The sequence below is a fragment of the Spinacia oleracea genome, chromosome 4 (genome assembly GCF_020520425.1).
Source record: "Spinacia oleracea cultivar Varoflay chromosome 4, BTI_SOV_V1, whole genome shotgun sequence".
NCBI classification, from domain to species: Eukaryota; Viridiplantae; Streptophyta; class Magnoliopsida; order Caryophyllales; family Amaranthaceae; genus Spinacia; species Spinacia oleracea.
This window is the reverse complement of record NC_079490.1, coordinates 24,191,450-24,216,186: the sequence shown is the minus strand read 5'-3', so window position 1 is coordinate 24,216,186 and position 24,737 is coordinate 24,191,450. Positions and strand designations below refer to the sequence as shown.

Genomic DNA, 24,737 nt, shown 5'->3' with positions numbered 1-24,737 from the left:
TTCTTTTAGTGTAGGACTATGTGCAAGATTTCAATCAAATCCAAAAGAGTCCCATCTAACTGCGGTGAAAAGAATACTAAGATATCTCAAAGGAACTGATGACCTATGCCTTTACTATCCAAGAAGTGGATCCTTCGAGCTAAGAGGATATGCAGATGCTGATTATGCAGGTGACTTAGTGAATAGAAAAAGCACATCAGGTATGGTACAGTTCCTAGGTCCATGCATGGTTTCTTGGGGTTCCAAGAAACAGAATACTGTTGCTCTATCCACAGCTGAAGCTGAGTATGTAGCTGCTGCAGCTTGTTGCTCACAAATTCTATGGATAAAACAACAGCTAAGAGATTTTGGTATTATCTATGATTGTGTTCCTATCTATTGTGATAACACTAGTGCTATTTGTATTTCAAAAGATCCGGTTCATCATTCCCGAGTCAAACACATCCACATCAGACACCATTTCCTTAAAGATAATGTTGAGAAAGGTTTAATCAAATTAGATTTTTGCCAAACTGATCACCAAATTGCTGATATTTTAACTAAGCCTTTGAACAGAGAGAAACATGAGAAAATGAGAATGGAACTCGGAATGATCAAGCTAAGGTAATTGCCAAATTGGAGTTCCTCTAAGGCAAAAGCAAAAATCATGGTACATATAGACTATTACAAACACAAAATCTTGTGTGCAAACATAGTTGAAGCTTACCATCGTGGCAAATTCACTCACACTTCAAATGAGCAAGGTAAGCAGTTCCTTTCAAACTAGTTAAGTCAGAGATACGAAATTAAGCAAGTCAAAGTCAAACACAATTTTTTTTCATTTTCCTTTTATTTTTATCTATTTATTTTTTTAATTAAAAACCGAATACCCATATTCAAAGAATGTTTGGAACGGTTCCATTGGCAATAAATAGGAGAAACTCTTCACTTTCCACAATCAATCCATGCAACCCCCTTTCTCTCTCTCACACGCCTTCTCCACTGACATCACCTCTCCTTCCACCTATAAAAACCTCCACCATGGTTCTCACAAGCAACAACACTGATCTCACATCCCTCAAACGAAAGAGAAACCCTTCATCTCCTGTTCCCATGGATACCTCACCCATTCAATCGCCAATTCCTCTTCGATCCCACAATCCAATGCTCGCAATCACTCAGGGGGAACAAACCAACACTGACATCGAAATGAAATCCCCAATCTCAAACCCTAGATCCTCCACAAGAAAATCCAAAAAACGACGAGTGGAAGCTTCTGGTGAAAACATCGAGGAAACAGAGGAGAATGCTCAAACTCAGGGGGAAGCAAAAGGGTCCAAGAAACTCACTGCAAAGGAAAACAATCTGGTCGAGGGGTTCGCAATCAACTCAACATGGTGTGAAGCCACGAAATTTAAAGAGTTGATGGAAATCCTTGAACAACAAAAGTGGGTAAGTCTGTTGAGTACCTATGCCAAATCCCCCTTAATTCCTGAAGCTATGAAAGAATTCTGCAAGAACTTTGCATGTGTTGATAATGTATGTTCAAGTAAAGTGAATGGAACTCGCATCGAATTTGATGCCTCTTATCTGGAACAGCTGTTTGGTACACCCAATAGGGGTTTTGATATGTGGCTCAAAGGTCAAATCACAGTGACCATAGATAATGTAGATGAGAAAGATATAGTTGGTTCCATTGGAGGAGATTCTAAAGTATCCACCTCCACCTCACACAACTGCTTTTCACCTCTTCAAAAATTACTGTTTAATATTGTGTGGAGAGGTGTAGTTCCTCGAACTCAGAAAAGGAACATAGCAAGTCTGTTTGATGCATGTCTCATGTATTGTCTTGAAAGGAAAATTCCCATAAACTTTCCTGCAATCATGATCAAACACTTATCCACCTGTATCCCCAAATTCAAAATTCCATACTCCTCCCTTCTTACAGAAATCTTCAAAAGCTTCTCAGTTGACCTTAGCCCATACTTTGTGATTCCCTTAAAATCCACCCAAATCCTTCAACTTGAAATGCTCCATCTATTAAATCTTAAAGTGGTTCAGGGTAAAGTCATTAGGGCTGGAAAGGAAGAGAAACAAGATGAGGAAGATCAGGAAGGAATTGCAGTCAAAGAAGAAGTGGAGGAGGAGGAGGAACTCGAACAAATAGAGGTCCCTTTACCTCGAGGGAACAGGAAGAGTGTAGGAAAAAGAAAGAGCATGAGGGTAGCAATGAAGGAGAACAAGAAAAGAGGGCCTGTCTTCATGGAAATAAATGAGGAAGGGGATGTCAAGGAGATGCCCATAGAGGAGGATGCTGTTCCACTGAATCAAGAGGAACTGCCTGAAACTGTTAGGCCAAGAAAAAGGACACCCAGATCCTCCAAAAAGTCCAAAGCTCGTCGTGTTCCATCTGAACAGGAACATGTTCAAGATCATGGGGGTGCCTGGAACACAAAGGATGATCAGATATTGGAGCTAAAGGCAACAGTTGCTCGTCTGGTGGAACTACAGGAGGGAACAGATCACAGGATTAGCTCAATGCAGGCCCACATAGGTGCATTGGTTACAAGTGTCAAGACTCTCCAAAACGATCTTCACCACTACTCAGAACAAGCCAATGCAACTCGTGCCACAATCCTCACCAAGATCAACAATCTGGAATCTTTTGAGGAGACTGTGATAGAAGAAACTGCTGGTTCTGGTTCCCCATCCCAAGCCTAAATCACCCTATCCCATGTTTCTTTTATCTTTTGCCATGGAACAATCTTTTTAATTTGCTTTCGGTTTGTATAATTTTTAAACTTGGGTATTTGTTCCATCTTATTTTGACTTGCTTGGTTACACATATCTATGCTTTCTAGTCTTGATCATTACTGCTTGCTTTCAATTTATTGTATGAGTTAGTTTAATACTTTGAGGCTAGCTTAACTTGCCAAACGTTGATCGTGGGGCACTGTGTTTGGAATGGCTATATTTCGTGCTATGCTTTTTGTTGATGTCAACAGGGGGAAGTCATGGGTGCAAACTTCCAAGGCACACTCAATCCAGTTCCTGAATCAATCTCTCTGAATCTCTCTGTAAGCCAAGGGTGCTCCTCTTTCTTCTCTCTAATCTTTCTCTTTTGTTTTTCAATTTTTATGTTCTGTTTCACAATAGTCTGTATAAGTTCTTGTTTGTTTGTACTTACTCTCTTTGTAAAAAGTTTGCAAGTGTTGTCATCACCAAAAAGGGGGAATATTGTTGTTCCTAAGTTTTGGTTGATGACACACACATATTGCAAACTTCCTGATTATGGTTGCTAAATGACTTTGAACAGGCATATGCCCAAGTTTCTATTAGGATAGGAACTTGAATAAACTGGTGAAGTTCCTGAGGTACACTTGGAACAGTCAATGGAGTTTCAGAGCTGGAAGTTGTATCTGTTCCAGTTTGAAGTCACAAGAGGAGCAACACAGTTACATATCAAGAGTTCCGAATATCCACAAGAACTATTACAGACTCATAGCCAAGAGTTCCTGTGTTAGCTAGAGAGGAACTCATCAATGTTCCTTGGCTGGAACGTCTGAAGCTTCTGAGTTGCAAGTTCCAGACAAAGGGAAGACATGAAGTCTAGGTAGTCCACTGTACTTAGAATTTTATGTAAATATTAATTATGCTAATGGTATATAGAGTACTCAAGGAACTTATGATTTAATTAGGCCATTTATTTTATTGGAAGCGATTTTTATGGAAAACATTTTCATAAATAAAAACAAGTTTTGCATATTTAATATAAAATAGATTTACGTTTTATTTTATTTAAACAAAACTTATTTTCCTAAAAATTCTCCTAAGTTTTTGTAGATAAATAAAATCTGTTTTAAAGAAATATTTTAGGGTTTGATTGAGTCAAATCACTAACTGCTTTATGGCTGAACGTGGGAAGTGGTCTTCCCCTTGTTCCTCAAGTCAAGGGACGTGGAGACCAAAGTGCTGGCAGTTAGCAGTTGAGGTTTTGAAGGGAACTAACCCTAAGGATAAACACTATAAAAGGGAAATCGTTTTTGGTTTAAAGTACACAAACATTCTGAGAGTTCTTGCTTTCCTAAAAACGTTTTGTCTAAGATTTTCTAAAACAGTTTGTGTCCTAGTTAATTCAAAGTTCCTAAGTTCCTTATATCCACACAAAAGCATTATTAATATCTAGAGTTATCCAAACACGAATTATATTTTGTATTAGTAAGGATAGAGTTATCCTGTTTAGACTTAGAGTTTAAGTCTGAGAGAGAGAAGTTAAGGAGTTGTAATCGAAGTAGATTACTGTGAGGAACACGAGTTTGAGAGGAACTTGTGTTGGAGAGATTATTGTAATCGAGGCATTACCATAATAAAAGAATTCTCTTCTTGATTAGTATCAAGAAGTTTTCACAATTGTTGTTATTGTCTTCTCTATTCTCAGTTTCTTGATTGTTTCTTAAGTTCCGCAAGAAACTTTATCAAAGTTCTAATTACAATTCACCCCCCCCCCCTCTTGTGCGTGTTCCTACTGGAATAACAATGGCCCGACTTCATCTTGAAGCTTTGACTTCAAAGTCCGTCTTGAAAATCTCCGTGGGAGGCACCATTTTCTTTAAATAGGATAAGCTATAACTAATTACAACTATTTGATGGTTCGCATACCATATTTGAATTGAAAAATAACTTTGGTACTTTAGACCAATTACATTCAAATTAATGGTACGCAGACCATATTTTCTATCCTATTTGGGCCATACTAGTCACTTCATAACCTGCAAAACAGTACATATACAATATATACCATTCACCCATTCATTATCATGAATGGCCCACATAGCTGGTTAGTAAAACACATTATGCATCACGTAAACATTTGCAGCAATTAATCAAGGGCACCAATAATCTACCAATTATTCAGTCCTTATTAATTCTAATCGAGTTGTTTTAACCTTAAGGATTTGTAGACCTAATCAAGAGTTTATGACTAAAAAGCGCTCCCACTCAAACCAATAAATTCATATGCTTTACTAATTTAAAACATAAAATTGTATTTCTAGTCTAACCGGAAACATACAAATTTAATTAAAATTTAAAGCTCATATAAATTTATAATTGAATCCAAAATTTAATTTAATTTCAGTCGTATTTAAATTAATTCATGATTTTAATTTTAGTAAAATAATTAGAATAAATAACATTTATTATAATTATAATATTCAAAATTAAAATCCAAGAAAATAATTCAAATTATTAATTTTAAAATCAATTAAAATTACGTGAACTGAAATTTTCAAATTAAACATTCAAAACGATCTAATCGTAACGCAAACACCCTACGCGTTGCACGCCCATGGGCCGTACGCACACAGCCATTGCTGGCCATGTGCGCGCAGCCCATGCGCTCGTCGCATAGCTGCTGCTGTCCTATCGCAAGCCTCCGCACAGCGCCCCATCGCACGCGAGCTATCGCTCGCAGTGCGCGCGCGCGAGATCGCTCGCTGGGCGCGCTGGCTCGCTCGCTGTGCGCGCGAGCCATCGCTCGCTGGGGCGCGACATCGCTCGCTGGGCGAGCGACATCGCGCGCTGCGCGCGCGAGCCATCGCTCGCTGGGGCGCGACATCGCTCGCTGGGCGAGCGACATCGCGCGCTGCGCGCGCGAGCAGTGCTGGGCGCAGCGCTCGTGGCACGCGAGCTTGCGCTCGCTGCGCGCGAGGCTGCGCGCACTTGTGCGAGGCAGCGCGCGTTGTGGCGCAGCTCGCTTGCTGCCCACACGCGACTGCCTTGGCTCGCCCTTCGCCCATGCCCATTCGTTCATTGCTCGTGGCACACGACACAAGGCAGGGCTGCTGCCTTGTGCTCGTGCACTACGCCCTTGCTCATTGCATTCGTGCCGCACGGGCGACGAGCTCCCTTGCTCGTCGTCGCATGCCCGCATTATACAACACCCCTTAAGGGTAACACGAAGCGTCCATTGCTTCGTGCGTGCAAGTTATTTGAACGAATCGCATAAAAATTTAAAATTTATATTTAAAATTAATGACAAATTAATAAATATTATTAATTTCATAATTTTAGGGCGAAAAAATCGAAAATTTATTATCCAATTGATTTCCGATTGTTATGGATTCAAGTCTAGGTCATAAAAATTTAAAATTTATCGTAAATTTACAATTTTTATGGTGGTTTTTAATCATAGGTTTCTAATTAAATTACAATTAATTATGAAAATCAAATTAATTCTAAATTATTCTAATTTTCAACAAATTAATCATAATTACAAATTAGATTGCATAATTAACAAGACTAGGCATTCAAACTTGTTAAACATATGCAGTAGGTCAATCAAAAATTCAAGATTTATCAACAGGAATCGCAAATATTTAATTTAACATCTTAAATTTACGAAATTTTGCATTCGAAAAACTAAAACCTTCGAAAAGTCATAGCTGGGCTTCGAATTTGAGAATTCTGGCCCTTGGCGCGCGCTGGGCCTGCCTTGCGGTAGGCCTGGGCGCTGCCTTGGCTGGGCTTGTGGCGCGCATGCTTGCTGGGCGATTGGCCCCGGCTTCGTGCTGGGCCTTCGTCCGGCAAGCCTCGTCCGATGCTAATTCGTACGATACGCTTCCGATTAAATTTCCATTTCCGGAATCTATTTCCGATACGAACAATATTTAATATTTCCGATTCCGGAATTAATTTCCGTTTCGAACAAATATTTAATATTTCCGTTTCCGGAATTATTTTCCGATTCCGGCAATATTTCCGATTCTGACAATATTTCCGTTTCCGGTAATATTTCCGATTCTGGTAATATTTCCATTTCCAATAATATTTTCCGATACGTACCATGTTTCCGTTTCCGGCAACATCTACGACTTGGATAATATTCATATTTCCGATACGATCCATATTTCCGTTTCCGGCAATATCATCGTTTCCGGAGTATTCATTTCTTGCCTGTGACGATCTTAGCTCCCACTGAAACCAAGATCCGTCGGTTCCGAATATTCATAGATGGAGTATTTAATGCCATTAAATACTTGATCCGTTTACGTACTATTTGTGTGACCCTACGGGTTCAGTCAAGAGTAAGCTGTGGATTAATATCATTAATTCCACTTGAACTGAAGCGGCCTCTAGCTAGGCATTCAGCTCACTTGATCTCACTGAATTATTAACTTGTTAATTAATACTGAACCGCATTTATTAGACTTAACATAGAATGCATACTTGGACCAAGGGCATTATTTCCTTCACAGATACCAGTCAGACCCAGGAGAGGCGCATTGGACTGCTGCCAAGAACATTCTGAAGTACCTGAAAAGGCACAAAGATGACTTCCTGGTCTATGGTGGAGATGATGAATTAATTGTTAAAGGCTATACGGACGCAAGTTTCCAAACCGACAAAGATGATTTCAGATCACAGTCTGGGTTTGTCTTCTGCCTCAACGGAGGAGCAGTAAGCTGGAAAAGTGCTAAGCAAAGCACCATTGCGGATTCTACAACTGAAGCGGAGTACATTGCTGCACATGAAGCAGCAAAGGAAGCTATATGGCTAAGGAAGTTCATAGGAGAACTAGGTGTAGTCCCCTCCATTAAAGGACCAATAGCCCTGTATTGTGATAATAACGGAGCTATTGCACAGGCAAAAGAGCCTAGACACCACCAGAGAGTCAAGCATGTACTTCGTAGATTTCACCTTCTACGAGAGTTCGTTGAAAGAAAAGAAGTCGAGATAAGCAAAATTGGAACTGATGACAACATATTAGATCCATTAACTAAACCTCTGCCGCAAGCGAAGCACAACTCGCACACTGCAGCTATGGGAATCAAGCATATTGGAGAATGGCTTTGATGTCTCTGTTTAATGTTTTAAAGTTTTAGAGTTTAAATCTTTGTAAAACATTATTGGTTAATCATTCACAATAAATGAAAGGAATTCATTTTTCCATTTAATTTGTGGTTTATTAAATGATGAGTCCCTTCAACTTGACGATATATTCAAGATAGACTGTCAGGACCAGTCCTGTGACTAAGAAATGTCTATCAAGTGAACTTGAATGTCAAAGGTTGAAAATGGTCCCTAATCGGAGTTTTCTATAAAATTGGACGCATAGAAAACGTTAGACGATTAGAATGCAAGATGACTAGTAGTTCTGTTTCTTGAACTATGTGGACATGGCAATGTCATAATCATTTGCATAGATACTTACTTTGGGAAGACTAGTATCGGACAAGACCTATGAAACTTTACTGTAAGAGATGAAAGTCTGTCATAAGTAAATTTCATTAAATTATTAGACACTAAATCCTCAATACCTGAGTGATTTGAGATTACTTGTTTGAGAACTGGTTGCTTTGACGTTGACCAACCGTCGCACCGTAAAAGGAGGCCATAAAGGCAACGCTCAGGTAATCACCTATCAAACGAAGTCTAATCTCAAGATCGCAAGATTGGGATTGTCCTCCCATAAATCGGGATGAGATGCTTAAAAGTTGTACAAGGCCACTCGGAGAGCTAGAAACTGTGAAATGCATGGCCGTGCTCGGATGAATCATAGGCTATGATTATCTGTTTATTTGATCAGTTGAACTCTGAAACCGAGGAACGCCTCTGGACATAATAAGGATGACAACTCTTACCTTATGTTCAAGAGCAAGCATCGAGCGACAAAGGAATTAGGAAATGCACACTTGTCCCTAAGGACAAGTGGGAGACCGAAGGAAATAATGCCCTTGGTCCAAGTATGCATTCTATGTTAAGTCTAATAAATGCGGTTCAGTATTAATTAACAAGTTAATAATTCAGTGAGATCAAGTGAGCTGAATGCCTAGCTAGAGGCCGCTTCAGTTCAAGTGGAATTAATGATATTAATCCACAGCTTACTCTTGACTGAACCCGTAGGGTCACACAAATAGTACGTAAACGGATCAAGTATTTAATGCATTAAATACTCCATCTATGAATATTCGGAACCGACGGATCTTGGTTTCAGTGGGAGCTAAGATCGTCACAGGCAAGAAATGAATACTCCGGAAACGATATGAATATTATCCAAGTCGTAGATGTTGCCGGAAACGGAAACATGGTACGTATCGGAAAATATTATTGGAAATGGAAATATTACCAGAATCGGAAATATTGCCGGAAACGGAAATATTGTCAGAATCGGAAATATTACCGGAATCGGAAAATAATTCCGGAAACGGAAATATTAAATATTTGTTCGAAACGGAAATTAATTCAGGAATCGGAAATATTAAATATTGTTCGTATCGGAAATAAATTCCGGAACTGGAAATTTAATCGGAAGCGTATCGTACGAATTAGCATCGGACGAGGCCTGCCGGACGAAGGCCCAGCACGAAGCCGGGCCATCGCCCAGCAAGCACGCGCGCCACAAGCCCAGCCAAGGCAGCGCCCAGGCCTACCGCAAGGCATGCCCAGCGCGCGCCAAGGCCACGGATGCGTGGGCGGCGCTGCGTGGGCTGCTGCTCGCACGCGCATGGGCAGCCCTTGTGGCTGCCGTGTGTGTGTGAGTTTGTGCTCATGCGTGATTCCTAAATCTACAAGAGTTAGTGTATGATTAAATTCCTATTCCTAATTGGATAAATTAATTAAATAGAATTCATGTAGGATTCTAATTTCAATTAATTCGTATCCTACTAGGATTACGATTCCTTTTCCATAACTCTATAAATAAAGGCCTAGGGGTCATTATTTATACACAAGTTTTAAGTATTCAAAACTAAGATTTTTAAGCAGAAAAATCAGCCAATATTCTTGCCTACCTAACCGAAAATATTAGAACCTTAAGGGCGATTCTAGTTGGTCAATCTTAAGGCGGATCCGGACGTGCTGTGGACTATCTACGGAGGGACGACACTTGGAGTCCTAAAGACTTGTTCTTGTTCGGTTCGGGCGCAGCTAGGGAAGGCACGCAACAAAGAGTATGCATCTAAACTATGCTAAATGATTATGTGTAAATAATATGTTTCCTGGCTTTATGGTTTTTCCGCATGATTTATGAACTGTCATATGAATCATAACCTAACAAATTGGGCCTGGCCAAGCCCAATCACGAGGTAAAACGTTTTTAAAGATTCTCATTTTCAGGGCTAGCTAAACGAGAAAACCCCCTTGTTTTTATAGGACGTAAAACGAAGGAAAATCCAACACATCGCTCTTTTTTGGAAAAACGAAAAACCAATCCTTTAATTTTTAGAAAAAGGGAAAACCAATCCTTTAATTTTCGGAAAAAGGGAAAACCGATCCTTTAATTTTCGGAAAAAGGGAAAACCGATCCTTTGATTTTCGGACAAAGGGAAAACCGATCCTTTGATTTTCGGAAAAAGGGAAAACCGATAAAAGTTATCGCTGCAGCGACTAAGGACCTGCGCTGTTAGTGACGCAGACCCCGCCCGCTGAAGGTGGGCGAGCCTGTCCGCTGAGGGTGGACCCCCCGTCCGATAGAAGTGGACGAATCTGTTTGATGTTTTTGAAAATAAGGACCTACGCGGTTTGTGACGTAGACCCCGCCGGCTGAAGATGGCGAACCTGTCCGCTGAGGGTGGACCCCCCGTCCGATAGAAGTGGACGAATCTGTTTTGAAATTTTTGTTTTTTTTTTTTTTTGAAAATAAGGACCTACGTGGTTTGCGCCGTAGACCCCGCCGGCTGAAGATGGCGAGCCTATTTTAAATTTGAAGACTTTATTCTTCGAAAAACTGAGGACCTGCGCGGCTAGAGACGCAGACCCCGCCCGCTGAGGGTGGGCGAGCCCATTTTGAATTTCTTATTTTGCCTATGTAGAAGGGCTTTTGTGATTACAACCTGTTGGTGGGTCGTAATATTTCCTGATTAGATGTGTCCTATAAGTGGGTCCACACTTTTAACGATATTTTATTTTATTATTTTTATATTTTTTTCAAAATACCGTTTTTTTTGGGATAGGAATATCAAGATAACGGATATCTTTACACAAAATAGGGGAGTACGCGTGCCCGACAGCGAATATTCGCTGTCTAGGAAGCATTTTCAGCGCCCAGCAGTGGGCGCGAGAATTTTTAACGCCCAGAGCTGGGCGTTGAAAATGCGAAGGGGGGGCTGGTCTTTAAATTCGCGGACCGTCTCCTTCCTTTCCCATTTCCACCATTTTTTCTCAAACTTCTTCACTTCTCTCTACTGATTTTTGCTCGTTTTCTTCACTTTCCTTCACGAATTCTACTCCAAATTACTTCCCAATCTTCCCAATGTAAGTAATTTTCAATAAATTTTTTTGTCAATTTCAGTATTTTTGTCAAGTATTTTCGTGCATGAAATTGATTTGGGGGTTTTTGATTTTGTGCCCCTTTTCTTCAATTAGATAGTTGGAAATGTTCCACATAACATGTTAATTAGTTTGTGCATGTTAATTTTTGCAAGTATGTTGATTTTTGTTGAATTTGGGCATTTTCATGCTAGCCCCCAAGTATACCTACGAATCTAGTATTTTCTTATAATGTAGGTGTTCTTGGTATATTGCTTGCGTTCCTCATAATTCATGAATGACAAATTATGGGAGAATTTTGATTTTGCTGGAGTTAATTTTTACTTAGGGAATTTTGCTAAGTATGAACTTAGTATCATGTTTTTAGGGAACAAAAATTGTATGACTCCATTTCATGAGTGAAATGCACTCTTTTTAGGGATCGGTATGAGTGTCGATTTTGTCAAAGGTATAATGCCTTGTTGTATTGTTGATCAGCATGTCTGACGAGTCGTTACCCCCTCCTGGTGGCCACGAGGTGCGTGGCATGACGCGTCAGTCGACTAGCCCGGGTCCCCTATGGATGGGCCCTAAGCTTTACGATGGTCGTGATCTGCACTACGACCTAGAGCACCATGTGACTTCCCGCCTTCACGCGAGGAGAGAGACTACGGCTCGCGACTATGGCGCCGCGACGAGTGAGATCGTTTTTAGCTATCTGAGCTCGGACGCCCAGGCCTTGGTGAGGGCGAGCTCACTGTTTCCGGTGGTTGAGACCTTCTGGGAGATACTGCGGCTCAACATCTCCCTGTCCATTCTGCGGTCGTTCATGAGGTGGTGGTGGGATACCACCAACACCTTCCATTTTCCTTGGGGCGAGATGACGATCACTCTTGAGGACTACACAGCTTTGACGGGTTTGACCTTTACAGGGAACCCCGTTCGTCTGAGGTCGGACGGCCCATCGCCGACTGTTGCTGAGGGTACCAGGCTCCTGGGCTCGTGGATGGGTAGTAGGTTACCTTCGTACCAGCCCCATGGGATACCTTTCGCTGACCTGATGTGGGCTTTGGAGCACGGGGTAGAGGAGTCGCCTTCGAGACAGGCTCGGCTGTTCTACCTTCATTTTATTACTTCCACTTTTCTATCGGGTCCGACTGACACCTTTGACCCGAGGTGGATAGGCATGGTGGAGGACGTGTCTACACTGGGTGACTATTGCTGGGGCGATTTGGGCTATGCGACGCTTGTCGGCCAGATGAGTTTGTCGGTGCGCGTCTCGGACCCGAGTATACGTCACTTTGTGATTACATTAGCGGGAGTGCCGCATTTGATCGAGGTATGTGCCTAGACTTTCTTTTGTTTTTCTCGCTTTTACCCGGCCTCTTTTTTTTTAACGTTTTATTATCCTTTTCTTTTTGCAGCTGTGGGCCTTTGAGCACTTACCCTGGCTGGCTCCCCGAAAGGGGCAGAGGCCTTTGGAGCTCCCTGCCGGTCGCCGTTGGGGTTAGAAGAAGAAGCTGACAGTGCGTCCACCGCTCGATACCGTGTGGGATCTTATCCGGGACGAGAACCCTGAGCATGTACAGAATCTTATCCTCTATCTCGTATTTCGTCATCCTTTTCATGTGCGAGATCTGACTGCGTTTTGTACGAAAACAGGTGGTTTGGACCCCATGGCTCTCTTTTAGGGGTACCCATGCTTCGGTCAGGGAGAGTTATGCCCTGAGCCAGATGCGGGTCTTGTTCGTTGGCCGCCGGGACCCTGTCTGGTACCTGGGAGAGCGGGTACGTATGCAGACGGTCGGGGTTTTTTCAGTGCCCAGGCCTCCGCCTGCGATCATGCTGTCTACTCGCTCGATAGGCGAGTCGTGGAGGGTCCACTCGAGGACTGGTGTGCCGGCGATAGAGTTGGTGATAGAGGGAGCTAGCTATTACCAGTTTATCCCGGATTCTCTTCGTCTCCCGGAGCCTGGCGCTGTAAGTTGCCTCCTCTCTTTGTATTGATTTTAGTGTTTTCATGTTCGTGCCCATATGTTTATCCCTACTGTGTTTTGTGCAGGAGGGTCCTGACCCTTTGTTGGGGGGATGGGTGCTTCCCGATGCTCGGATCTCGTATACCGGAGAGAGTGGATCCGAGATTGTGGAGACTTTCCCGGACGACCGGGTTTTCCATGCTCCGCTCCCTGAGGGAGTAGAGGCGGTATGCACCTTTTATCTATGTACTCTTCTTTATATATTTTCTTTCTTTTTTACTGACATTCTTGTTTTAGGTTCCGGCCCGTACGGCCAATGCGATGGTGGGGGTGATCAACCAGTTGAAGTCCGCGTTGGTTCGAGCTCGGTCTGCACTTTCTTGCAGGAGCCCCCACTCTACTCGGGTAATGTGCCCTCTTTTTTTTCTTTTGATCTGTTCCTTTGGTTTGGCTTTCGGTTATTCACTCTCTTTTTTGTCCCTTTTTGCAGACGGCTACTAGGCGTGCTGGGGCCGACGACGCGGGTCCCTCGGGCGGGGGACACGGTCGTCGCGAGAGAGAGAGAGCACGGCACTCGCCCCTACGGCATCGTCGTTCTGACGCGGGGGTGAGTTCTTCCAGGGAGAGGTCCGAGCCGGAGCGTAGGCGGCGTTCCGTGTCGGTGGCCCGAGAGCCTAGCCCCGAGTTGCAGTCGCAACCTCATTTTTGGGGTGACTCTGGCTGGGGTCCCTCATACCACGGGGAGTGGAGTGGATGGACCGGCGAGGCTTGGAGACATGGAGCCGATGACGAGTCTTAGGCTTACCTCCTGTTTTATACATATTCATTCTTGTGTTCCGCATGTATATATATATTTTTTGCGATTTTTGGTGCAAGAATGTTTTGAGCCTTCCGTGGGCTTTGTTTTAACATATTATAGCAATATTAGCTTCCTAAACCAACGACGGATTTCGAAAAGGAAAAGACTTTCGTAAAAATAATGAGTTCATATAAGAGCGCACATATATTTTCAGACTAACCGACTACTTGGGGTATTACATATGCATGTTCACTATTTTTTGTTTTTTTGCCGACTCGTGTCATACTCCTTTGTTGGGCTTGTTCCTGGAAACTCTTGTGGCTTTTTCATTTTATTTGGTCTTGCCCGTGCATGGGTTAGGGTAGAGTGCCCTTTGCAATATCTTTTCTTCTTGATGCGTTGCATGACTTTATTATTTTTTAATTTTTTATTGGACCGAATCCTTCAGAAGGATTGCCTACGTATCTTGTCAGAATCAGGTCGCGCGTAGTTCTAGCTTTTTTGAAAAAAAAAACTTTTTGAAAGGGTGTTCATTACTCGTCTGCTTCCCCCCCAAGTGTTCGTGGTTCTTTTGAGGGTTAGAAAAAGGAGTACGAACACTTTGTAGAAGCGGGAGGGTAGGTGGCAAGAGAGAACGACGCCCGATTTAGGGCGAGGGAAATATCGGCGCCCAGTCCTGGGCGTGAGAAATAACAGCGCCCAGTCCTGGGCGTTGAAGTTTTGTCCTTCGCTTTTTCTACTTTATCGAGTTTTATGCCGTTTGTTTAGAGTAATGCGCAGAATGTTTGCTTATGAGTCTTAATATGTTTTATTAGATGTCTTAACTCCGGACTGAATTTTATTAAATATAGTACTTTTTCAATTGGTCTAAGTTCGTGAGGTTAGCGAATTCCGCTCCATCTATGTCGGCTAGTTGGACTGCTCCGCCAGGTAGGATGGTCTTTACAAAATATGGTCCTGTCCAGTTAGGCCGGAATTTTCCTCGAGGGTCCGTAGTAGGTGCGCGGACTTCTTTTAAAACAAATTCGCCTTCTTTGATGTTTCGAGATTTGACTCTTTTGTTGAATTGCCTTGCGATGCGCTTTTGATACACTTGCACATGATGTAGAGCTCTCAACCTCCGTTCGTCTAAAAGGACGAGTTCGTCGTACCTAGCTTGAACCCAATCAGCTTCGGGTAGCTTGCTTTCTAGGACGATCCGGAGGGAGGGAATCTCCAACTCGACCGGTTGGACTGCTGCCATTCCGTATACCAAGGAGTAGGGTGTTACTCCAATGGAGGTGCGGATTGAGGTTCGATAGCCCCATAATGCGAAGTGTAATTTATTGGGCCAATCCTTATAATTTTCGGCCATTTTTTCGATTATGACTTTAATATTTTTGTTGGCCGCCTCTACCGCGCCGTTCATTTGCGGCCTGTAGGGAGAGGATTTATGGTGTTTGACATGATATTTTTTGAGCAGGTCTTGGACTTCGGCCCTGAAGTGGGAACCTTGGTCACTTATGATTTCATGTGGAACCCCGTATCGACATAATATGTTCTTTTCTAGGAATCGAGCGACATGTTTGGCTGTTAACTTTGCATAGGAGACTGCCTCTACCCATTTAGTGAAGTAATCAATTGCAACTAAAACGTACTTGTGTCCCCCTACGCCTGTTGGTGTTACCTTGCCGATTATATCTATACCCCAGGTGGAAAAGGGCCATGGAGAAGTGAAGGTGTATAGTTCTGAGGGAGGCAAATGGTTAAGGTTACTGAAGATTTGGCATTTTGGGCAAGTTTTTACAAAGTGATGGCAATCGGTTTCCATAGTGGTCCAATAGTACCCTGAGCGGGACATTTTTCGGGATAGCATTTTTCCGTTCATATGGGGTCCGCACACGCCGTTATGGTATTCTTCCATTAGTCTTTGGGCTTGGTTTTGATGGACACAAAGTAACTTGATTTTATTCGGCGTGTATTTGTACAGTTCTCCCAGAATTATGCTATATTGTGAAGCGAGGAGGCGTAGGGCCTTTTGTGCTCGCGGGGAAGTGTTCGGGGGGAATTCCCCACTTGTTTTGTAACGAAGGATGTCCATGTACCATGGTTCTTCTTCGGTGTTTTCAGGCTCGGAGTCTATGGCACAACAATAAGCCGGCCCTTTCCTTCGCTCGACCCGAAGGGTCACTCCGTCCCATTCATTCGGGATGTTGAGCAATGAAGCTAGCTATGCTAGTGCATCCGCGAATTGGTTGTCGTCTCTTGGCAAGTACGTATACTCGATTTTTTCAAATTGCTCGACTACTTGGTCCAAGTGAACTTGATATTTTGAGAGACTAGTGCTTCGGACCTTCCATCTTTTGGATATATGGTTGATTATTAGGGAAGAATCCCCGAAGACTTGTAGGTATTTGACTCTGAGGCTAACTGCGGCCTCTAGCCCGACTATACAGGCCTCGTATTCGGCGGCATTGTTTGTGGCCTCGAAGTCAAGTTTGACGGAAATTGGTATATGGGCTCCTTCGGGACTTACTAGGAGAACTCCGACGCCGCATCCTTTTTGGTTGGACGCGCCATCGAAGTATAGTGTCCAATAGTCGTCTTGTATCATCAGAAGTTCCTCGTCGGGGAGGAGGTAAGCTTCCGGGGTTTCCTCATTCATGGCATGCTCTGCCAGGAATTTGGCTACCGCTCTTCCTTTGATTATTTTTTCCGGCATGAATTTTAGGTCGAATTCTGAGAGCATGGCTAGCCACCTGGACAGGCGACCACTCAGGGCGGGCTTTTCGAACACGTATTTTAAGGGATCTAGTTGTGACACTATATGAACAGTGTGGGCCAATAGGTAATGTCTGTGTATCTCGTCTCGTACTGTATGAACTTCTTGCTCAAGTAGTAAATGGCTCGCTCGGATCCATGTACACACTGTGAGAGCATAGCTCCTGCTGCAGTATCCGTGACGGTTAGGTATAGGCGTAGAGGGATTCCAGGCAAAGGTGGGGAGAGGACGGGTGGCTTGCTTAGGTATTCTTTGATTTTATCGAAGGCAGTTTGGCATTGTTCATCCCATTCGGCCTTTTCCTCTTTTCTTAATTTTTTGAATATTGGCTCACAAGTCATAGTAAGCATGGAAATGAACCTACTAATGTATTGCAGCTTTCCTAGGAAGCCCCTTATATGTTTTTCAGTTTTTGGTGGGGGCATTTCGGTAATGGCTTTGATCTTAGATGGGTCAATCTCGATTCCTCGCGTACTAACAACATATCCTAGCAATTTTCCCGAGGTTACCCCGAACACACATTTTTGTGGATTTAGTCTCACGTTATATTTCAAGATTCGAGTGAAGAATTTTTTAAGTGCCGGGAGGTGACCGCGCCGGTCTTTAGATTTGACGATCATGTCGTCCACGTAGACCTCGATTTCTTTATGTATCATGTCATGGAGTAACGTGGTGGCTGTTCTTTGATAGGTGGCCCCCACGTTTTTCAAACCAAAAGGCATTACAGTGTAACAATATGTTCCCCAAGGGGTAATGAAAGTTGTTTTTTCCATGTCTTCTTCTGCCATTAGTAATTGGTTATATCCGGCGTACCCGTCCATAAAGGAGAGGAGCGCGTGTTCTGCGGTGTTGTCTACTAGTATGTCAATGTGAGGTAGGGGGAAGTCATCTTTAGGACTGGCTTTGTTGAGGTCTCGAAAGTCTACGCACATTCGCACTCGTCCATCTTTTTTAGCTACGGGGACAATATTGGCCACCCATTCTGGGTAGTTGGAGACTTTTATAAAGCCGGCGTCTAATTGTTTAGTGACTTCTTCTTTTATTTTCAAGGCTATCTCTGGTTTGAGCTGCCGTAGCTTTTGTTTTACTGGCGTTATTTTGGGATCTAGCGGAATTTTATGCTCAGCGATTTCTCGATCTATTCCCGGCATGTCTTTGTAGGACCAAGAAAAGACACCCTCGAATTCCCGCAAAGTGGAGATTAGATCGGCCTTTTCAGTGGGAGTTAAGGTGAGGCCAATTTTAATAATTTTAGGATTTTCTTCTGTTCCAATATTTACTGATTCTGTGTCCTCAATTACAGGAGTTTTGAGTTCTTGTTCATTTACAGGTTTTATTAGTTCGGTATATTCCTCTTCTGGCTCTTTTTTCGTGCTCATTAGTGGCGAGACATTCTGCATTATTACTCTGAATTTTAAGCGGCACATACTCAAAAGTTTTGTTTATCTTAAAGTCATGAAGCATTACATCAAAAAGATCTCCCGGAGTAGAGATTTCCGGGTCTAAACTATTTTTGGGAGGGGTTACAATTTTGCTGGGTTCGGACTCGGAGTCAGACTCGGATTCAGACTCTAATTCTTCGTACATCGGACCCTCTCCCGCAGATATCTTGAACTTCATCCCACGAGCATTAGTCCATTTGAAAGTCTTGCGCCACCCTCGTTGGATTTGGTCATCTTTTGAGGGTGATGGAGCGATCAATTTAGTAGGATCGAACACTTCATCTTGGAGAGCTAATGCCATAATTTCTGTTTCTTTCTTCGTTCTTTTGTTTTCTAACCCAAACAATAGCCCGAAAGCATGTGAGTTGGGGAGCGTTTTTGGCATAGCATGGTTCTTTGGGGCGGGTGGCCTTTGAGAACGTAAAGGGTCGTGTCCCAGAGCATGCATCTCTTGGGTTTGTGCGACCTCTAGGTACAGATGTTCGGGATATGCTTCTTCCATCGCGTTTCTTGATGGCTATCATGGGCAAGTACTCAGGGCCCCGCATTATTGTTGTGGAGTAGGAGACACATTAGTTTGTTTCGTGAGTCGGCTTTTTTAGACATTCTATGACTGCCCTTATGTCGGACTAGTATATTCGGACTGTTATGTGTGCACTTTGAACTCTTTATGTTTTTGAAAATCTCTGCCCGTGTGACATTCATGATTATTTGCATGGTCGACTTTTAGTGTCGAGCATTGTCGTCGTAGGAGGCCTAACAACGACGCAAAGAGTTATTTATTTTTCGTGAGTCGCTTTTTGAAATCGAGCGCTTTTCTTACGCCCTCGTAGAAATTCTTTTTATGAACATTTTTTGCTACGTATTTTCCTTTCGTGCGGGCACCGAAGCTGCTGCGCTTGACCAGAAGGCCAAGCAGCAACTTCAGCGCCCAGCTATGGGCGTGAGAAATTCTGGCGCCCAGCCAGGGGCGTTGAAAATTCATCCCTGGCTGGTTCTCGTTTTCCGTCTTCTGTTTATGCGACTTCGACTTGCGTGCTTGCCTAATAACGTCCTTTACGCGTAACAGCGTTTGTGGGATTCGTTACGGGCCATCCCGAGCGTCGCTTATTTTGTGGCGATCATTCGGGTTTGCGGAACACGTGTTTCGGTATAACTCTTTGGCAAATTAGTCTATGAATGTTTGGGCAATTTTTAAGGTCATTGGTTTTCTAGGATAGTGTGTCACACACAATCACATATTTCGCTACACATAACTACATTACAAACATGGATTTTAAAATTAAATATGCCACGTAGTTTATGATGGGCTTCTATGGGTAGTATTTGCGCCTGGCTTGGTACCGCTTCTATCGTAGATCCAACACATGCCCCAGTCGAGGTAGTGTCTTCAACAGACGAATTTCGCTCAAGAGGCCAACTCGCAAGTGCAAGCCAAGGGGGCAGGCAGGCGAGAGGGACCTAATGGGCGAGCGATTGGGTTCGGGATAGGTGTACTACCTGCACAAGTACCGAGTGAGAAACATGCGCGGCGTATGCACACTAGTAGAAAAAACCCTTATTGCAGCGGGCTTTTAGACCCCTGTTGCAGCGTATATCGTATGCTGCAACTGGGGGGCCTGCAACAAGTCTGAACTTGTTGCACCGTACAATGTTCGCTGCAAAAAGTGATTTGTTGCAGCGGGCTTTTAGATGTACGCTGCAACAAGTGCCAAAAAATTGGCAAAATTTTGGACTTGTTGCAGCGTACATATATATGTACGCTGCAAAAGACTCAACTTTTTGCAGCGTACATTTATTTGTACGCTGCAACAAGTCTGAATTACTCAATTTTTTGCAGCGTACATTTATTTGTACGCTGCAACAAGTCTGAATTTTTGCGAAATTTTTTTCCCTTGTTGCAGCGTACAACATATATGTACGCTGCAAAAAAGCACTTTTGGCGGGAAAATTCTAATTTTGTTTAGGGATACCTAGAGTGCCTTGCACCAAATATAGAAACCTGTCAAAACAATAATAGAATAACGCAACCTGTATAACAAATATAAAAACAACAACTGGAGTTTTGTATACTATATATCCCAAAACCAAAGTGCACATATTACATTTAAATATATGTTCCAATTTCAACATAAACATACATTTTAATATAAAATTTATTCTATAACAACTAAACCAACTCGATCAAGCGCGCTAAAGCCAATAATAAATACTTGTTGGTAAAAAACTTAGCCCATTGCTCACGAACCACATCAAATTCCTCGCATAAGGCGCAATCCTCGGAGTGTAGACCTTTACAAAAACAGAAATTTAAATTAAACATTAGATTAAATACAAATTAAATATCACATTTTAACATTCAAGAAACTAATGACAATGTAACTATCTAATGAACTTCCCTAGACATGTCTTACAACAATACACTTAGTTGATAGTTAGAGATTGCTAAGCTCCAGTTACATCCACTTCACAACATTTTGCATGATTACAAAACAGAAGTGCTATGTTCATTTACATTTGCGAAGTTAATCAGCTAGGAAAAGGCTAAGCATAGAAAAACAGCACCACAGAATTAATTTGCAGTTCATCAAACTTGGTCTCAATTAGATAGCGACTCTGAAGTATGAACCAATTGAAATCTTATAACCATTACCTTCAAGCCTTGTCTCCAGATGTTTCCTTTTAGATGTCTTGAGGCTTGTTAGTTTCACTCTAAAACATAAACAGAAATCAAACTAAGGAAACGAAGCTAATGATGAATCGATAGTCCACAGATTGTTAGATTAAGTGTACTCACAAATCTGTCTGAATCTGAGACTCAACATTCTGCAGCTGTGAATGAATTTCTTCGGCAGCAGACACCAGTATTTCTGAGCATTTTTTGTTTGTCACTGACATCATTTTGGTTTTAACCTTTTCTAACTCCAAGCCTAACAACGAAACCACTCTGAAATACCACCAAGAAAAACTAGAATTAAAAAGATAGATATAAATCAGGGTAGAAAAAAGTTCTTTTCAATTTTTTGTTTTTGTTTTTCCAAGACTCCAAGTTTGAGAATGAGAAGAATAACCTGGCCAATCCGTCGGTTCCGTCCTCTGGAATTTCATCCAAGCATTCCGTTAACACATCACCAGAATTGCCCCTTTCTGATAACTCAGAAGAAATTAACATATATAACCAAGTACAAAAGATCAATCCCACTTGAAGCAAAAGACCCTAGCATATAGAAGCACAATGAAAATTACTGAGGTGTACCTTCTGGAGTATACAAAGTAGGACTGATATCAGTAGAGTCAACATCATGACTGCTATGTCGTTTACGTCGGAAGACCACAGGTTTCCGAACAGGCCTACTTCCGTTCTCTGGAGATGAGTGAACAGTTACTTCTGGATACGTTGCCCAAAAAAGTCCATATTTCATGAATAATAAACATAAAACGAAAATTTAAGGCATGCCAAATGTGACCTAAGAAAAAGTCTCGAGCTCATACTCCCATTTAAACGCTCACAACTATTAAACTTGATGACGCCTTGAGGAAATCGGGTTCTCCACAAAACCCTTTACAGATGAAGGGCCATGGTATAGACAGATTATTTAGCATTTCCAGACACTAGGCAATCATTCCATTTAGGATTGATGTCAGTCTCATTAGTAACAGATACAAGAAGAATTGCCAGACATAGAGCCTCACAAAAAAGGGGTGGAAAGATTCTCTCAACAATACAAGAGGCCTTCACTCCACTCTGTACATTGTGCTTTACCGTCAAATACTGTGCATCAGATGCTTCCTTCTGTGAATGCCTGATTGAAACACCAGCCTCTTTCATGAATCCACAACGAGATTTGGCAACGGACTCAACGACCACCCCAATGGACATCTTCTGAGATTGGCTACATGGTTGATGATTGAATCCAGAACTCGGACAACAACTCATCTTCTTTTGAACAAATTGCTGATTCGAGACCCTAAACCTGAAATTGGAAAAACAGTTAAGCGAAGAAAAAATTACAACAGCGTCTTTAAAGTACAACCATTAGCTAATCAGGCTCGTCCCTGAGCCAGGCACCCTCCCTTGCCCAGGGAGAAAGGATAATATGATTTTCTAGTACAATTATGAAGTGGGTAAAGACTAATTGAACATTGAACAACACTAAACAAATACAACAAAAAACCAACATAATGTATTTAACAATTTGATACATCATATCAGGCAAAATCTATCATCCCCACATGAGACCAAACACGTAATGGATCTTTAAATTCAAATAAAATCAATAGAAAGTTCCAAAAAACGACACAAAACAGATAAGTGAATAAAGTACACGAGGAAAAAGAAGCTTAGTATATTCCTCTACAAGTCCCCAAATACAATTTCATGAAGAATTACCGAATTAGAGTATGAATAATGCAAACTACAATTCAAAAGAGTCCTATTAAAATCGAAATCAGTTTGTCATCCATGGCTCTTAAAATCTGATCACTAATACACCGGTTGAAACTAATTAGCAAGTATACTTTAATACTAAAATCAGAAAATATAAATCAAAACATGTAGAAACCAACACTAATAACCTACTTATACTTCAATGACGTAGTTGTCTAAATCTGAAAATAAGATCAACTAATGACTACAAATCTAACTTCTAAACTATAAATCTGATTAATTGCTTATCATAATTATACAAGTAAAAATCAGAAACCTAGTTTATACTTAGGGTTTGATGTTAAACTAATCTAACATCATAATCAATCAAGGAAACAGAATGATAAATCTCCGCTACCACCACCGGAAAACAGACGACGGCGGAAGTAGCGGCAGAGCAACAGCAGCATAACAATTTAGCCTCCTCAAATACATCATAATGTATTTAACAATTTGATACATCATATCAGGCAAAATCTATCATCCCCACATGAGACCAAACACGTAATGGATCTTTAAATTCAAATAAAATCAATAGAAAGTTCCAAAAAACGACACAAAACAGATAAGTGAATAAAGTACACGAGGAAAAAGAAGCTTAGTATATTCCTCTACAAGTCCCCAAATACAATTTCATGAAGAATTACCGAATTAGAGTATGAATAATGCAAACTACAATTCAAAAGAGTCCTATTAAAATCGAAATCAGTTTGTCATCCATGGCTCTTAAAATCTGATCACTAATACACCGGTTGAAACTAATTAGCAAGTATACTTTAATACTAAAATCAGAAAATATAAATCAAAACATGTAGAAACCAACACTAATAACCTACTTATACTTCAATGACGTAGTTGTCTAAATCTGAAAATAAGATCAACTAATGACTACAAATCTAACTTCTAAACTATAATTCTGATTAATTGCTTATCATAATTATACAAGTAAAAATCAGAAACCTAGTTTATACTTAGGGTTTGATGTTAAACTAATCTAACATCATAATCAATCAAGGAAACAGAATGATAAATCTCCGCTACCACCACCGGAAAACAGACGACGACGGAAGTAACGGCAGAGCAACAGCAGCATAACAATTTAGCCTCCTCAACACCTAGCGGCGGAAGTAGGTGCATAAAAACAAATACAAAAAGTTAGAAAACTATACCTCCTCAATTTCGAAGGCGGCTGAGTTCGAAGGCTGAGGTCGAAGGCCAGATGCTTGGAGAGAAAGAGTCGAGCAAATTTTCACAAAAACCAAGACGAATTGTCACCCAATTTCAACAATTACTTGCAAAAAACCCAAAAAAACCACGAATTAGAGAAAACTTAGAACAAAAAAGGGGGGATTCAGAAAAAAGCGTCGAAATGGGAGTTACCTGGGGAAGAAACCGCGGCGAGAAAACGGGGGAGAATTCACGAAAAGGACCTCAGAATTGGGGGAATATGGCGGAGAAAGAAGGGATTTAGGAGAGAGAAAGAGAGCAGATGAAGAAGAAGAAGAATGAGGAGGTGAGAGAGTACGCAGGGAAAGCTGAGGGAAGAAGAGGGAGTATGAGCGTCCTTAGGTTTGAGATCCGAAATGTTTTTCTTAATTAGCTTTGCAGCGAAATTTTTTTATTGCAGCGGGCTTTTATCTGTACGCTGCAAAATAAATGGGCTATTGCAGGGGGATTTTACTTTGTACGCTGCAAAAAACTCTCTTGCTGCGGGCAATTAATTTGTACGCTCCAACAACCCTTTATAAAGTTTGACCCGCGTTGACCTACTGGTTGTTGAAGCGTATTATTACATGTACGCTGCAACAAAGGGGTTGCAACAGGGGTTTTTTCTACTAGTGGCACCCCCCTATTGGCGAAAAAAGGTATCCTTAGTCCCAACTCCCGAGGGAGCCGAGATTCGTTATGATGTTCTGCCCGTTCACATTAATATGCTGATTTTCAGGTAGTCCCAACTTGATGGGGAAATAAACGCGGGGTAGGATCATTCCGCCCTTCAGCTATTTTGATTACCTACAAGCACGAGTATTTCCATCACTATCCCCAGTGGAGTCGCCACTGTGAGGGGGTCGAAAAAGCGCGAGGCTAATGCGTGACCTTGTCCCTC

At 41.9% G+C, this 24,737-nt stretch overlaps 1 long non-coding RNA gene across 1 annotated transcript; it reads right to left on the bottom strand.

The window, feature by feature from the left end:
* Nucleotides 1-20,290: 20,290 nt before the first annotated feature.
* On the bottom strand, nucleotides 20,291-24,297 carry LOC130459534 (uncharacterized). Its single transcript, XR_008918969.1, has 7 exons — nucleotides 23,800-24,297; nucleotides 21,968-22,178; nucleotides 21,461-21,568; nucleotides 21,276-21,351; nucleotides 21,002-21,151; nucleotides 20,858-20,916; nucleotides 20,291-20,496 (listed from the first exon to the last, which is right to left on the bottom strand). It is a non-coding gene; the product is annotated as an uncharacterized lncRNA (long non-coding RNA).
* Between the last annotated feature and the right edge of the window lie 440 nt (nucleotides 24,298-24,737).